The sequence below is a fragment of the Carassius auratus genome, chromosome 45 (genome assembly GCF_003368295.1).
Source record: "Carassius auratus strain Wakin chromosome 45, ASM336829v1, whole genome shotgun sequence".
Taxonomy (NCBI): Eukaryota; Metazoa; Chordata; class Actinopteri; order Cypriniformes; family Cyprinidae; genus Carassius; species Carassius auratus.
Genome location: NC_039287.1, coordinates 213,982 through 227,730, shown reverse-complemented (window position 1 = coordinate 227,730; position 13,749 = coordinate 213,982). Strand labels below are relative to the sequence as shown.

At 36.7% G+C, this 13,749-nt stretch overlaps 1 protein-coding gene across 3 annotated transcripts in view; it reads left to right on the top strand.

The window, feature by feature from the left end:
• LOC113062778 (transcription regulator protein BACH2-like) overlaps positions 1-13,749 on the top strand; it is a 77,630-nt gene that overhangs the window by 33,011 nt on the left and 30,870 nt on the right. The window contains exon 1 of one of the 3 annotated variants that reach the window (XM_026232748.1): positions 9,872-11,098. The exons of the other annotated variants lie outside the window; for them this stretch is intronic. The gene's annotated coding sequence lies outside the window, so the exon portion shown is untranslated. Of the gene's footprint in view, positions 1-9,871; positions 11,099-13,749 lie in introns of those variants that run through there. 3 annotated transcript variants of the gene reach the window in all.

Below are 13,749 nucleotides of genomic sequence, written 5' to 3'. Positions count from 1 at the left end.
TTGTTCTCTGAATGACTAACTTGCTGTTAAACTCCTCATAATGAATGTCTGCATGTATGATTGAGTTTAGACAGTTTGCAAAAAATGTTTAGCATCCATGGTATAAAAATGATCGCTGCGAGATGCTTACGGAGTGAAGTGAACGAGTCTCTCTGTTGCCAGATCCAGCTATTATACGTGTTTTTTTGGACTGGTCTTTTTCACTAATTTGACATTTTAGAAAGTTAATCAAGTAAAAAAGTTGCACTTTACGTTCAGCGTTATAATCTTATCTTATTTTGAAAATATACGATTTGAAATTTTTTCGGCTTGATTTTTATTTATTTATCGTTTTTGTTTGTTTTAATAGCAATATCTGGAAACTGCATAAACTGAAAGTAATCATGAAAGCCCATGGACAGGTTGTTACGGACAGGATAGCACATTCGGTAAGGCAAATGCAAAAATAAATGTATACATTTATTTCTAATTATATTACCTGTCAGAAACTTTATCAACGCTACCAAAAACAGTAGCATTTAACACTAGTGTAGAGATCTGTAGAACAAGTATAGGTTACAGAATTAAATGAAATACGCAAACACAAGCCATGAAGAAGTCTATGCGAAGTCATTCAGTATAGTAGTTAATTTTCACAAATCATGCTATAAACATCCATAAGAGCACTAGACAATGTTATTAGCAGTGGTTATTAATACAAACTATAACCACAATATGTATTGTTGCATGAATAATAAACAACTGATAAAAGTATTAATTTTGAAGCAATAAATAGGATATGATTTAAAAATGATCATCCCTCCACAAACATTTACATTTCTGTTTCTTTTAAATTGTTAATAGTTTATATCATGATGAGTTGTATTTATAGGGGTTATTATAGCACAATTCTATAATAAAGGGGTTATTATAGCGTCCCCCCACTGGACCTCACTAATTTTCAAAGCCTGGCTATGGCCTTGAACACAAGGGAGGCCCGCTCTAATTGAACTTCCTTTGATGTGATCCATGTTTGCTAAGGCTCCTTATTCAAGACTCATTTAACACTTTATTTCTCGCTTTTTCTTGCAAAGGCTATTAATTTCAGAACAGAATTGAATTTCAGAGACGATGGGTGAAGGGAAATAAAGCACTAATGTCAAATTCACATTAAATGTTGAATGCAGTGCTCCATAGTTTTACAGCTGTTTCGTTCTATGACCTGAAATACAAAAAGGAAAAACCTATGAGAAGAAAACAACTACAGCATAGGAACAGTATTGTATCAAGGGATAAGTTGAATCAGTGATGCATATGTGATCATTTAATTTCTAATAAAGATCTGAGCATAAATAGGAAAAATGATCAAAGCATTCCAAAGTCGTATTTTGCTTCATATTATTTACACTTTCAGAAAACAGTCAGAACAAAAACTCAATATTTAGAATATGAATATAATTTTTAGGCAAAGCTTTCAGTTTTCCATTTACCACAATATACATACTATATGATGTCACGGCAAACATTATGCACAGTTCAATGGCACATCTTACCCTACTCTTTATGCAGTTTTGACACGTGTGTAGAGAAAAACTGCTGCATTGGCATTGAAATAATAGGTTACTTGAGGTGACATTATACCTGAGTGGACACTTATAGTATGTCATTAGACTGTTTATTCATTCAGTAAATAATAGTGGCACAAATGTGATTTGTTTACCTAAGTGTGGACAGAATATGAATAGTGTGTTTGGAGTCTGTACTATTGAGCTTGTGGAACATTCTGTGATTCATCTCTGGCACCCACTGAAAAATTATGATTCAGAGGAATTAACACACACACATCTCAGAACATTCTTTGTGTTCTGTGCCATAAGTGTGAGAGACGTTTCGTTCTTGTGAACTGTGTGTTTTTAAGAATATATGAATCAGAACAATGTGACAGTTGATCTGTGAAACTCTTTGTTTGGTCTGTTAATACATTTGGAAAACCATGTGCATTTTTTTGTTTGTTTGTTTTACACCCTCATCTCAACCACGTCTGCTCGGTTAGTGTGTTGCATGTATACGTGTCTGTTCTGCTTGTGGGTGTGCATGCATGTTAATATGTGGGATTATATGTGCAACCTCGGCCACAGTTTTCCATGTGCGCTTAAGCATGTTTACAGACTTTATCGGTGGGTGTACATGGCGTTTATGAGCCCTTTGAACGAGAGTTGTGGTCCTAATTATCTGTTAAACCCCTCGCCCTCGCCCACACAATCTAATTCTTCATCTCGTCTCTCACCCCCTGCCTGGTCTACCCTCCTCAACCTGTCATTTTCTCCTCTTAAAGGGGACAGCACCACCTCGGGAGCTCTGGAAAAGGGCATTTCTTCACATAAAGTGGAAAGAGGATTATCATGTAGTAGACTTCTCCCCTCAGGGGCAATGTCTTTGCTTTGGTCTTTTTTGTGCAAAGTAAAAAAATAAAAAAACTCACATATATTGTACTTCCAGCACCGTCTAGCAAGGTGCATCCTTTAATCTTAAGTATGCATGTGGGTTTGTGTTGTGTGCAGGGACCACATGCTGTATCTATAAGTTACAGTAGATAAGTTACTTTATAGTGGATTCAAAAAGTATTTGGACACCTGTAAAATATTTAAGGTATATGAAATTTGTTGCATTGACCAAGCTGCAATGAACTTCACTTCATTTTTTTAAGCAACTGATCCAAAGGTAAATTTCCCCTCAAGTTGATTTTTTAAGACTTTAAGATGTTTATTATGTCCCATATTTTCATGTTTAGATTGTCATAGCACTGCACAATTCTGCCACAAATGAGAATCTCGTGTTTCTATTTCAATAGATAAATGAATCAAAATAAAAATGTGCACGTATCATAAACTTACATACATTAACAATTACACGAAGTATTCAGTTTACACAATTTTAAGGTAATATGCCAAATACTTGAAGAAAAACATTGCAAGTGAGTGGAGAAAAGATTACTAAAGCTTCAAAATGTTCATTTATAAATGAATACATCTAGTCTGATTAATACAATTATGCATTTACACTCTCTACGGTTTGAGTCAATTTATGAAGAGATATAAAATCTAGCCTCTTGAAGGCTGTTGCTAAACTTACTACACAGAAATTGAGAGCACATATGTAAACAGGAAGCTCATTTGTTGTTGTGAAGTCTGCCAGGTTACATGGGGTCGGTGGTTGAGGCTGTTAGAAGGGGAAGGGTATATGCTACACACAGGTGTTTTCAGGCGGTGAAAGTGCGTCAGCGCTCCCCTTCAATGACCTGCAAGTTTGCTGTAACTGAGTCACGGTGCAGTGAGGTGATGGATGCCTGGTGAGTCATCGCTCGAGATTGCTTGCAGGTGGAGTGCTGTGAAAAGGCTTTTATCGGCCTCAATGATTACAGTATGAGAGGCACAGCTTGATGCGTGGTGATTCATTGTCACAATACTCAGTGTAATTATTAGGTTCGAACTCCAGCTAAAATGTGCTTTTAAATATAAAGGTGTTTGCGTCCCCATTCATTTCACTGACAGTTACGTGACTAGCAGACTATGCAACTATGGATATTTGCTATAGTAGCATATATTGGTGTTTTTCACCTGAGATGTATATGCCATGTGATTAAATTATATTAATCTCATCAGTGTTCATTTGCCATCAGCTCTCATGTGAGGCATCGATCACAGAATATAACTGCACATACAGTATTCAACAAAAGGAATCAATGGTCGGGGTTCACGTGAGGTTTTTTGACGCAAATATATTGAGCAGATATGTGACACGGCTGTAAATGACCACACAGACATCCTGAGAGAGAGCGGGTTGTTGTGAAATGATCTTATTAGCTGTTTTGTGTAAGACGGCTGTGGAATATAGCTGGATATTGCTTTCAAAACAGTTCTTCAAATTTCAGCAAGTCAGAGACAATAGTCGTCAACTAAATTATAGATTGGCAGTGTGAAATAAGATTGTGCAAATTCAATCTTTTTTACATTTTTATCTGTCTGTCTGTCTGTCTGCCATTCAAAAGTTTGAGGTCTGTGAGATTTTTTATGTTTTTATATTTTTTTAAATAAATTTTTGATGCTTACTCAGGCTGCACTTATTTGATAAAAAAGGATAGTAAATACATTAATATTGTAACATTTATTACAGTTAAAAATATCTGTTTCCTATTTTTATATATTTTAAAATATAATTTATTGGCAAAGCTGTATTTTCAGCAGCCATTACTCAGTCTTCACTGTCACATGATCCTTGAGAAATATGCTGCTTTGCTTTCTTAAAAAAAAAAAAACATTTCCTATTATTATCAGTGCTGAAATCAGTTATGCTGCTTTATATCTTCGTGGAAACCATGATATGTTGTTTTTCAAAATCCTTTGATGAAATGAAAGTACAGCATGTAAGAACAGCATATACTAATGGAAAGGGAAGTCTTTTGCATCCAGTCAGAGAGAGGCATGAACCATCTCACTGTCTGAGCAGGATGCTGTTACTGCTCCCTCAGCTGGCTAAGAGAGAGAGAGCGGAGAGTTTATTTAGCACTGAAAGATGACACTCACCTTGACTCATCTTGATGCAGTGGTTATACAAATAACACCTCGTTTCTAAACTTAACTTTATGTAAATTACTTTATTTATTTTGCTGGCCAATACAACATCATGAAAAATGAAACATTCATTTGTAGAAATGCCCAAGCTGCTGATATATTTGTGAATTAAGATAAAGGCAAGTTTACTAAGATGCAAGTAGCTGATCATGTGATCTCAAAATGTCTGCCCCTGTGATGAGACCCGCACTGTGTAAATGAAAACTTCACAAAGTGACAGATGGGATGCCACACCGATGGAGAAGATGCTGATTATTTATCTTTATATTTATAGCGTCTGATCTCTTTATATCGCTTTATAGCAAACAACATTTGAACATTGTGGATTACCATGTACTATGTCCTCTCCATGTAGTAATCATCTCTAGAGTAGTTATATACTGGATAATATGGGTATAAATCTAAATATTGACTGTAAATTTGACCTGGAAATGCTAGAAATGCAGGTTCCAGGTGGAAAATTTTGCCCAAAACATAATGAAAGATCACATAAAAACCTCTTACATACTTCGGCGTCATCTTTTTTTATCCTTCTCATTCTTTTTCCGTGCTATTCATGTTTTTATTATTATTATTTTTCGTTTTTGTTTTCATATCTGCAGTCTGAGCCATTACAAATCCATTGAAGGATTAAAGGTGCTAAAAATAGGCACTTACGCATAGTGGGACTTAGTGCACCGCCTCGTTCTAAACAAACAAGCATGGATCTGCGCCGCTGGCCTAGGCGGGCCCGTCTGCCCAGTGCTACAGGGAGTCATTTGCGGCCTGTGGGAGGTTGACCTCTGCCAGACACTGTTGGACTGTCCCTCCATGAGTCCTCGGAGGCTGGTGTCCAGCGTGTAGGAGTAGTAACACCACAGACGGGCTAAAACGCTTAATGATGCTAAACCGCATCCGTGGCTAGAGGCACGCACTGGCCCTCGCTTTCTGAGAACTCAGGCCCAGACCAGACCAGACCCGGACCGACAGTCTCAGACGTGTCATTTCAGACTGCTGAACTGCTACATCGTCTGTCTGCAAATAGAAACAGCTACCGTGAGGGTTTTCACAACGGGGTGAAACTAGCGAGGGCTGTTACTGAGTTCAGAAAGGACATTTTTATTTCTCTCTTTCTATTCTCTCTTGCTAATTGTCGGTCATCCTCCTGTTTTTCACATCTGCATCTTTCTTTCATTCTCATATTCTTAGACATAGATAGTGTGATGAAATCTTAGTGGGTCTCTGTATTACACAGCACTTGAAACATCATATCAGAAAGAGGGAGGTAAATCATTTGTAGTTTAAAAAAATGGAAATTTCATCCATGTTTGTGGTGTCCAATAATTACCATGTACAGCTGTACCATGATAGTTCACCAATAACATGTTCACCTGCATAACTGGACTTTCTTCTGTGAAACACAAAATAAGATATTCAAAATAATTGGACTTTTGTTGTATATGCAGAAAACAACAGTTTCTCAAAATAATCTTCTTTTGTGATCTGCAGTGGAAGTAAAGTCATACAGGTTTGGACTGACTTGAGAGTGAGTAAATGATGACAGAACTTTCATTTTCGGGGGAACTATCCCTTTAAGCTCTATTTTAAGTAACAGTTTAATTTAGTCAAATGAAAGCTCGTAGTTTTACGAAAACGTCTCTCCAACTATGGAAAATGTGGTTTACAAAGAGGGGCTCACTTTTACCTGTCCTCACTGTAGTGCTGAGTCATTTGTATTGACATAGCTGAGAGAAAAATTTAATTCAAAATTATCTCAGTAATTATCTCACAAAATTGTCTCAGTATTCAGACTGAAATTGCTTTTGCTTAAATAACAGTTGAGCTGCATAAACTCTGTTAGTTTGTTTCAAATCCAATGATCATGTTGTTCTTCCATGAAATCAAGAATATCTAACCGTATGCACAAAGAGTCACGTCAGCAAAAATGTACTTGTTTGACTAATGACCTCGAAATAGTGCCGAATCTGAAATATTTCTGATCCAATTTACATCATACCAATTTTTGGTTTTAAACTTTTCTCAATCTATTGTCTATTTCTAGTTTTAAAGAGACATTTTAGGGATCAACACCCTGGTCAGTGGTGATTTTATTTATCACACCTTTACTGGGTTCAAACCTACAGACTTTCCATTACAAACCAAGTTTTTAACCTCTAAGTTACAATCCAATCTACAAAGTTTTACTTAAATGCGGATTGCACTGACTTTCCCAATGTTTGCTATGTTACTTGCCACATACTCGACAAAACTCTGAAGGCACTTACATTAAATTAAATGCACATAAAGTCCATGTGGAGCAACACTGGTTTAAGACAACAGCTCTTCAATTCAGCTGGTCAGCAGTACTCCTCCAGAGGTTGGCACTTTATGCAGATGTATGTGAATGCACCCTGCATCCCTGGATTGAATCTGATGGAAAGCAGAAAGATCTGCATTGCTGTTCTCCCAGGCCACACGCCGTTAAGATTCAGTGTTTTAATCAAGATCAAATCAATATTCTGTAAGAGTCATATTGATCTCTCAATCCTGCCAGTGAGCCTACATTAAATAGCAAAATTCTGCGGCATAATCAGTATGAAAACAGATGCTACAATCTTTACTGAGACAAAAAGGCCTGACCAAGTATATGTGTGTGTGGGTGGATGTCAGTGTGCAAGAAAAAGAAGCAGATCTCTGGCATTTCAGAGCCTCTCGTTGACTGAAATGTTAAGTTTTTTGAAAGCCTTGAAAATAAAAACTGTTAACGGTTAATATTTGAATAGGTCAGCAGCAAGAATCCCACATCCCAAATGTCAAATGGCTGATAAAGGCAACCCTGTCGCCAGCACGAAGCAAGCAGTGGGCAGAAGCCTCCTACAGTCTGACATTAGTTGCACACTCCATAGGTTTAAGCTGATCTGAATATTTCCACCATGTTTAAGTGTGCCTTTAAGAGAGAGAGAGAGAGAAATATTTGTCTTCTCGTTTTGAGTCAGCCTCAGATGTGTTTAACCCCAAACCCACAGCAAGTCTCAGTTGTGCAGGCTTTGGATCATAACCTTTAAAACTATGATTTATCTGAAGGAGCATAGACACGCAAACACAGACAAATACACAGCCGTTTAGCGGGGAAAAAACATGGGTTATGACTTCACAGATCAAGAAAGGGGAAAATGGAAATGGCAACAATATTGTCCTGAAATACTGGTGATTTCTCACAATGTCTAGACCTCTTCACAACCACCCAAATGTTTTTTTAGTTGCCTGTATTTTAATTGAGGTTGCAATTTAAATGCAATTAGAATTTGAATGTAAAGACACTATCTAGTAATTTTTAAATGTAAAAGATGTAAAAAAAAAAAATTGAATGAAGATTTATGAGAAGATAGACAGGCAATTATAGACAGATAGATGGACAGTTAGATGATAGATAAGTAGACAGACAGGCAGAAAATAGATTGATAGACAGATGACAAAGATAGACACGGGGATAAAAAAAGGAAATGCGTCTTTTGACAGGCTAATATTAGACCGCTATAAATAGTAGCACGGGGCCTTAGTGATTACTTAGTGACCTGTGCTCTGTGTCTTTAGCTTCCTTTAACAGTTTCGGACCATGTGGTCTAAGACTTTTGTGGGCCCTTATAGCCTGAGGCTCACTCAGGCCCCGTCCATAATCATGTCTTCTCTGCTATTTTCAAATGAATCATGTTTTCATGCCTTTATTTTCTTGTTTGCTATATTTGTCTCTCAGCAGCTAAGTCCCATGAACGGCAAACTGCAGTCGTTTTGGAAACCTACGTGTCTTAGGTGTGTATCTGACACACTTTCAAACAAATGTACTCCTCTATGTGCTTATATTAGCTCTTAGCATTTTGTCACCTGGGTCGCCAGCACGTTATCTGATCCTGAGAAAGTCCGTTCTCTATTTCTACTGTGTAACTTGTCTAAACACATTCAGAGACTGCATTTTACTCAAGGGTAGACAGCATGTAGTTGTATTTGGAGTACAATAGTAATATAATGATTGACAGCCTTAGCATAAAGCCACTGTTCCCTTCTGAATAAATATTTATTTGAGTGAATACTAAACAGGTTTGCAGAACAGGAACAAGCTACTTTATCAGTGAAGCAAAGGTTATCCGTGAACATTGGTCAAACACTGATGTAACCGTTTCCATCAAAACTGAAGGAGAAATATATCCCTGACATGGGAGATGCAGTTTAAATAGTAACAAGCACTTTTACTTTCTGTGTCTGTCAGATAATAGAAATCATGTGCAAAGAGAGTTGTACAGTACTAAACTGCACATATTTAATATGTTCATAATCCATTTTGACTCAAAAACACATGACACACACAGTTTGTAACACACTTACCCTGAGAGTGCAGATGTGGGAGGCGCTACGTGTCACTTCTTTCCTATGGGGAGATTTTCCATCAGTCTGTTTGTTTTGTGTAAAATAAAATCCTGCCAAATCTAATATGAATTTGCTATGTGCAATTGAAATCTTCCAGTGATGCAGATGTGCATCGCATATTCTAAAATAGTCTTCTGACAGATCTAACCACCAGTTAACAGGGTTTGTCGATTCAGCAGTGGTCAGGCTTGTGTGTGATACAATATCTCTGTGTGAATGGAGTTATGAGTATGTGAGTGCATGCATTTTGTAATTTTATAAATAATATCTGTGAGGTCTTATGTGAAAGCCTGTAAAGGGCTGCTGCAATAATGCATGTAACAGTACAGACCAAAAGTTTGGACACACTTTCTCATTCAAAGAGTTTTCTTTATTTTCATGACTATGAAAATTGTAGAGTCACACTGAAGGCATGAAGGGCTATTTGACCAAGAAGGAGAGTGATGGGGTGCTGCGCCAGATGACCTGGCCTCCACAGTCACCAGACCTGAACCCAATCGAGATGGTTTAGGGGTGAGCTGGACCGCAGACAGAAGGCAAAAGGGCCAACAAGTGCTAAGCATCTCTCGGGGAACTCCTTCAAGACTGTTGGAAGACCATTTCAGGTGACTACCTCTTGAAGCTCATCAAGAGAATGCCAAGAGTGTGCAGACTGCAGAGCAGTAATCAAAGCAAAAGGTGGCTACTTTGAAGGACCTAGAATATGAAATATTTTCAGTTGTTTCACACTTTTTTGTTATTTATATAATTCCATATATAACTCCACATGTGTTAATTCATAGATTTGATGCCTTCAGTGTGAATCTACAATTTTCATAGTCATGAAAATAAAGAAAACTCTTTGAATGAAAAGGTGTGTCCAAACTTTTGGTCTGTACTGTACGTGTGTGTGTGTGTGTGTGTGTGTGTGTAAATGCAAAGAATTATCTCAAGGGGCTTGAGGATTATCATTGCAGGATATTATGATTCATCACGCCTATAATAAGTAATGTGATCTCAGTTGGTGGTGTCCACCTGAGTTGACGTCACTTTTTTAATGACGTATGACTTGCATTTACTGGGGAATATCCGATTTGTCTGCTTACTTGGCACATGTCCGATTCATATTGAAATTTATTACCACATATGAACTAGGCCTGAATCCGATCTGAGAAAATCTGAATCCATGCGGGGTTTTTTTCCTGCTTACATGTTCACTTGTCATATCCGATCTGTGCCACATGAGGGGAAAAAATCGGAATTGGGTCACTGGAATCATGCAGTGTAAATGGGGACTTAGTCTGCTCAAATGCGACTATATATTGCATGTATGCATGAAGTGTCGACTTCTGTTCTATAGATGGACAGACAGATAGACAGACAGACAAATGTTTTCTGTAATCAAACTGACTCCTTTAAATTTGTAGCAAACAGTTCCACATTTTTAAGTAAATTGCATTAAACTGGTGTTTTTTATAGCTTTCCCTAGAATATAAAAGGTGTTTGACTTCACTTCTACAAGCTGAAGTGTGAACAGGACGATTTTAGGTTCGCACCTGTTTGTGTGAATACGGTTGTTGATGACTGCTTTTACAAGAACACTGATATGTCTTAACTAATTGCATTTTACCTTGATTCATGAGGTGATTAGTTTAGATTAGTTATGGATTAGTTCTCTGATTCAGGGTGTAACGGTTACAGATCAACAGCAGAGACCTGCATCCATTCAAGCATAACATAATGAGAGTATGTGTGCCCCTTTCTGTTACCATATAAGACTTGCTCATGACTCGTGCTGCTTTGTGAACTGCTATGTGGGAAGTCATGATTCATACAAGCTACATTTAATCAAACTCAGCTCAAAATACTCCGGCATGCGTGACCCTCCTCCCCTCCACTAACACACATACAGAAATGATCAGCTCCCCAGATGCCGCCACACTTGTGTCATTGTGCTTGCAGCAGCTTGAGTTCAAAGTTAGGTTACCTAGATTTGAAACAACATGAACCTTAGTTATTCAGTGGAATGGTTTTGGTTATCATTGGAATTTCCAGACTACCACATCATCCCTTGCACTGACATGGTTCTGCAGTGACATCATTCAGAGGTAACGCTGCTTCCATCAGTTCGCATGCTTTCCGTTGTGAAGGATTTTTTACAGGAGTAACCAATTTTATTCATGTGTGGATGTTCTCGTTTACATTTATTCAACTGAAATTAGCTTTTCCAATTATATGTATTTTAAGTATTTTAATTTAATAATATAATGTAATATAGACTTTAATGTTAATAATTTATATTATATTAATTATATTAGATTACATTATTCCATATTATATAATGAAATATTTAAAATGTGTTTTTTGCTAATGAGTTCAAATTTGTGTTATTATATTATATTATATTATATTATATTATATTATATTATATTATATTATATTATATATTATATTATATTATATTATATTATATTTATATTATACGGAAGAGGAATACAATGTTCTAGTGATAACAGCAACTTTATGAAGGCTGTTGTTGTTTAATATTATTAAATAAATAATATTTTATAAAAATGGTAGTATTTAATAATAATATTTAGCATTGAGAAACTTTGTGTGTGTGAGTGTGTGTTTTCATGATGGTGATTTTAGTTACATTGTTCTGCTGTTAGATGACGGCAAGAAACCTTTTTTTTCTGATTGAGTAAGCAGTAAAGACTTTTATATTGAAAAAAACTGAAACAGGGTTGTAAACAAGGAAGTAATTTTTACTTTCAACAACACCATGTTAGACTCGACCAAAAATTCTACTAAGCAGCGCTGTCATCGGAAATCACCCTTAACAGATGAAATGATAGTACAATAAAGATATCGCTTTCTTCAGTGGATATTCAAAGTTACAGCATAGACGGATACTCGATTTTAAATTCAGACATAATCTTAAGTAGCCTGCACAAAGCAAACTGTTGACCCATTAAAAGAGTAGAAAAGATGTGCTGTGAATCAATCTTCTCCGATCAGTACAACCAGAATATGAGTGGAGAGGAGAGGCACAGAGATGAGAATATGTGCCCTGCCATACAACCTGAATGTCTCATATTTTAGCCCAGATAAACTAGGTGAAGCAAGGCATTATGATTTTTTTACTGATTGTTTTTCCTGAATGCCTGATCTCATGTTTATTTATTATTGATTTATTCAAAGAGGATTTTAGTCTGTCCAACGGTGAGAGAATGATCAGTGACAGAAAGGGATCAATTTCTATAGCTGCTCTACCAAAAATGGCAAAAATAGCATCTGAGGGTCAGTAATATTGTCCATGTGTAGTTGCATTGTGACTTTTGTTGTTTTTACTGTGCGATATGTCTGCAACACACAGATCCTCAGGCAGTAGGGGTCGTCAGAGATTGATGATGATGGGATCCGGGCTTCTGTCTACACCAGCTGTACAATAACTCAAGCAAAGCCGTGCCCCCTCAACATTTTCCATTATGAATAAGTCACACTCTCACACAACTGGCAGTCCCAGTCATGAATAATTAACAATTTCTCAGTGTACTCCATGAAAGAGAGAGAGAAAGGAATGATGCATTGCTTTTTTTCTCCCCAGGGGTGTAGCACAAGCAGACAATACTATTGATTTCTGCCTGAGCAAGAGGCACTTGAATCCATTTAGAGACAGAGCTTGGCTTAATGAACACAGACATGGCTTCATACCTTTACCTTGAACTCTCCACACACATACAAATCAACATCTTCGCATTTGTAAAGATGTTTATGATGCCAGCAGTTTAAAATACTTGTCCCATTCATCTTAATTTATAATATTTAACTTTGTATTAGTCTGCTGAACACTTCAAATTAAAAATATATATTACATAAAAAAAGTCAGACAGAGCATGCATAATTTATATTTAATCAACTTTTTCGACTTAATATTTACAGATTCTATTCCAAATCATGATTTGATTTAAGTGTAATGACCTACTTTTGATTAATTCATTCAAAATTTGACAAATTCTGTGACATTCCTTGTTAAACTGTGAATTCAGTTTTTATGACTGGATAAAGACTACACTGCATCATTTTCCCACTTATCATGCAGCCACTTGCCTGATTTGAACATAAAATATCTTACATACCACTACCGATGAACAAGCCCGTGTAATGCAAATATATCTGAAAGGTGTGCACAAGGATATCGTTACCAGTCAGATCTCGCGAGACACGTCGGATCTTGTCACATCTAATATAAAAAAAAAAAATTCAGAAATATTTTAATTATGTCTAGTGTGATTCAGGGTTATTAAGTTAAACTAAAACAGTGTATATATAAATAGAGAGAGAGTTTAAAAATCAAGAAGGAAAAATATCTGACCTTTATCTCCAGTGAGGTCATAAAATAGTTATCTGTGTATCATATACGTAGAATATTCTTATTACGTCTGCTGTGGCCACTGCTTGTGAAATCGTGCAGTTGGGTTGACTTTAATCTGATAAGCGTGTCTGAAGTATGACAGAAGTGAGCTCAGATAACACTTAGTTGTGTATTCAGCACAAAAGAGCTCAGTCAGGATGTCGGTCAAAGCTTTCAGGGGTATTATGGTATGTCTGCATTGTACAGGCAAATTCCCAGTCGATACAAAGATCTCATTAACTTCATCACTATGCCCAGGATTCCTTGTTATCTTCACAGCCTGGAATCAGTTAGATCATATCTTAAACAAAACAGCCAAATATGTGAATGCCAGGTATTCCC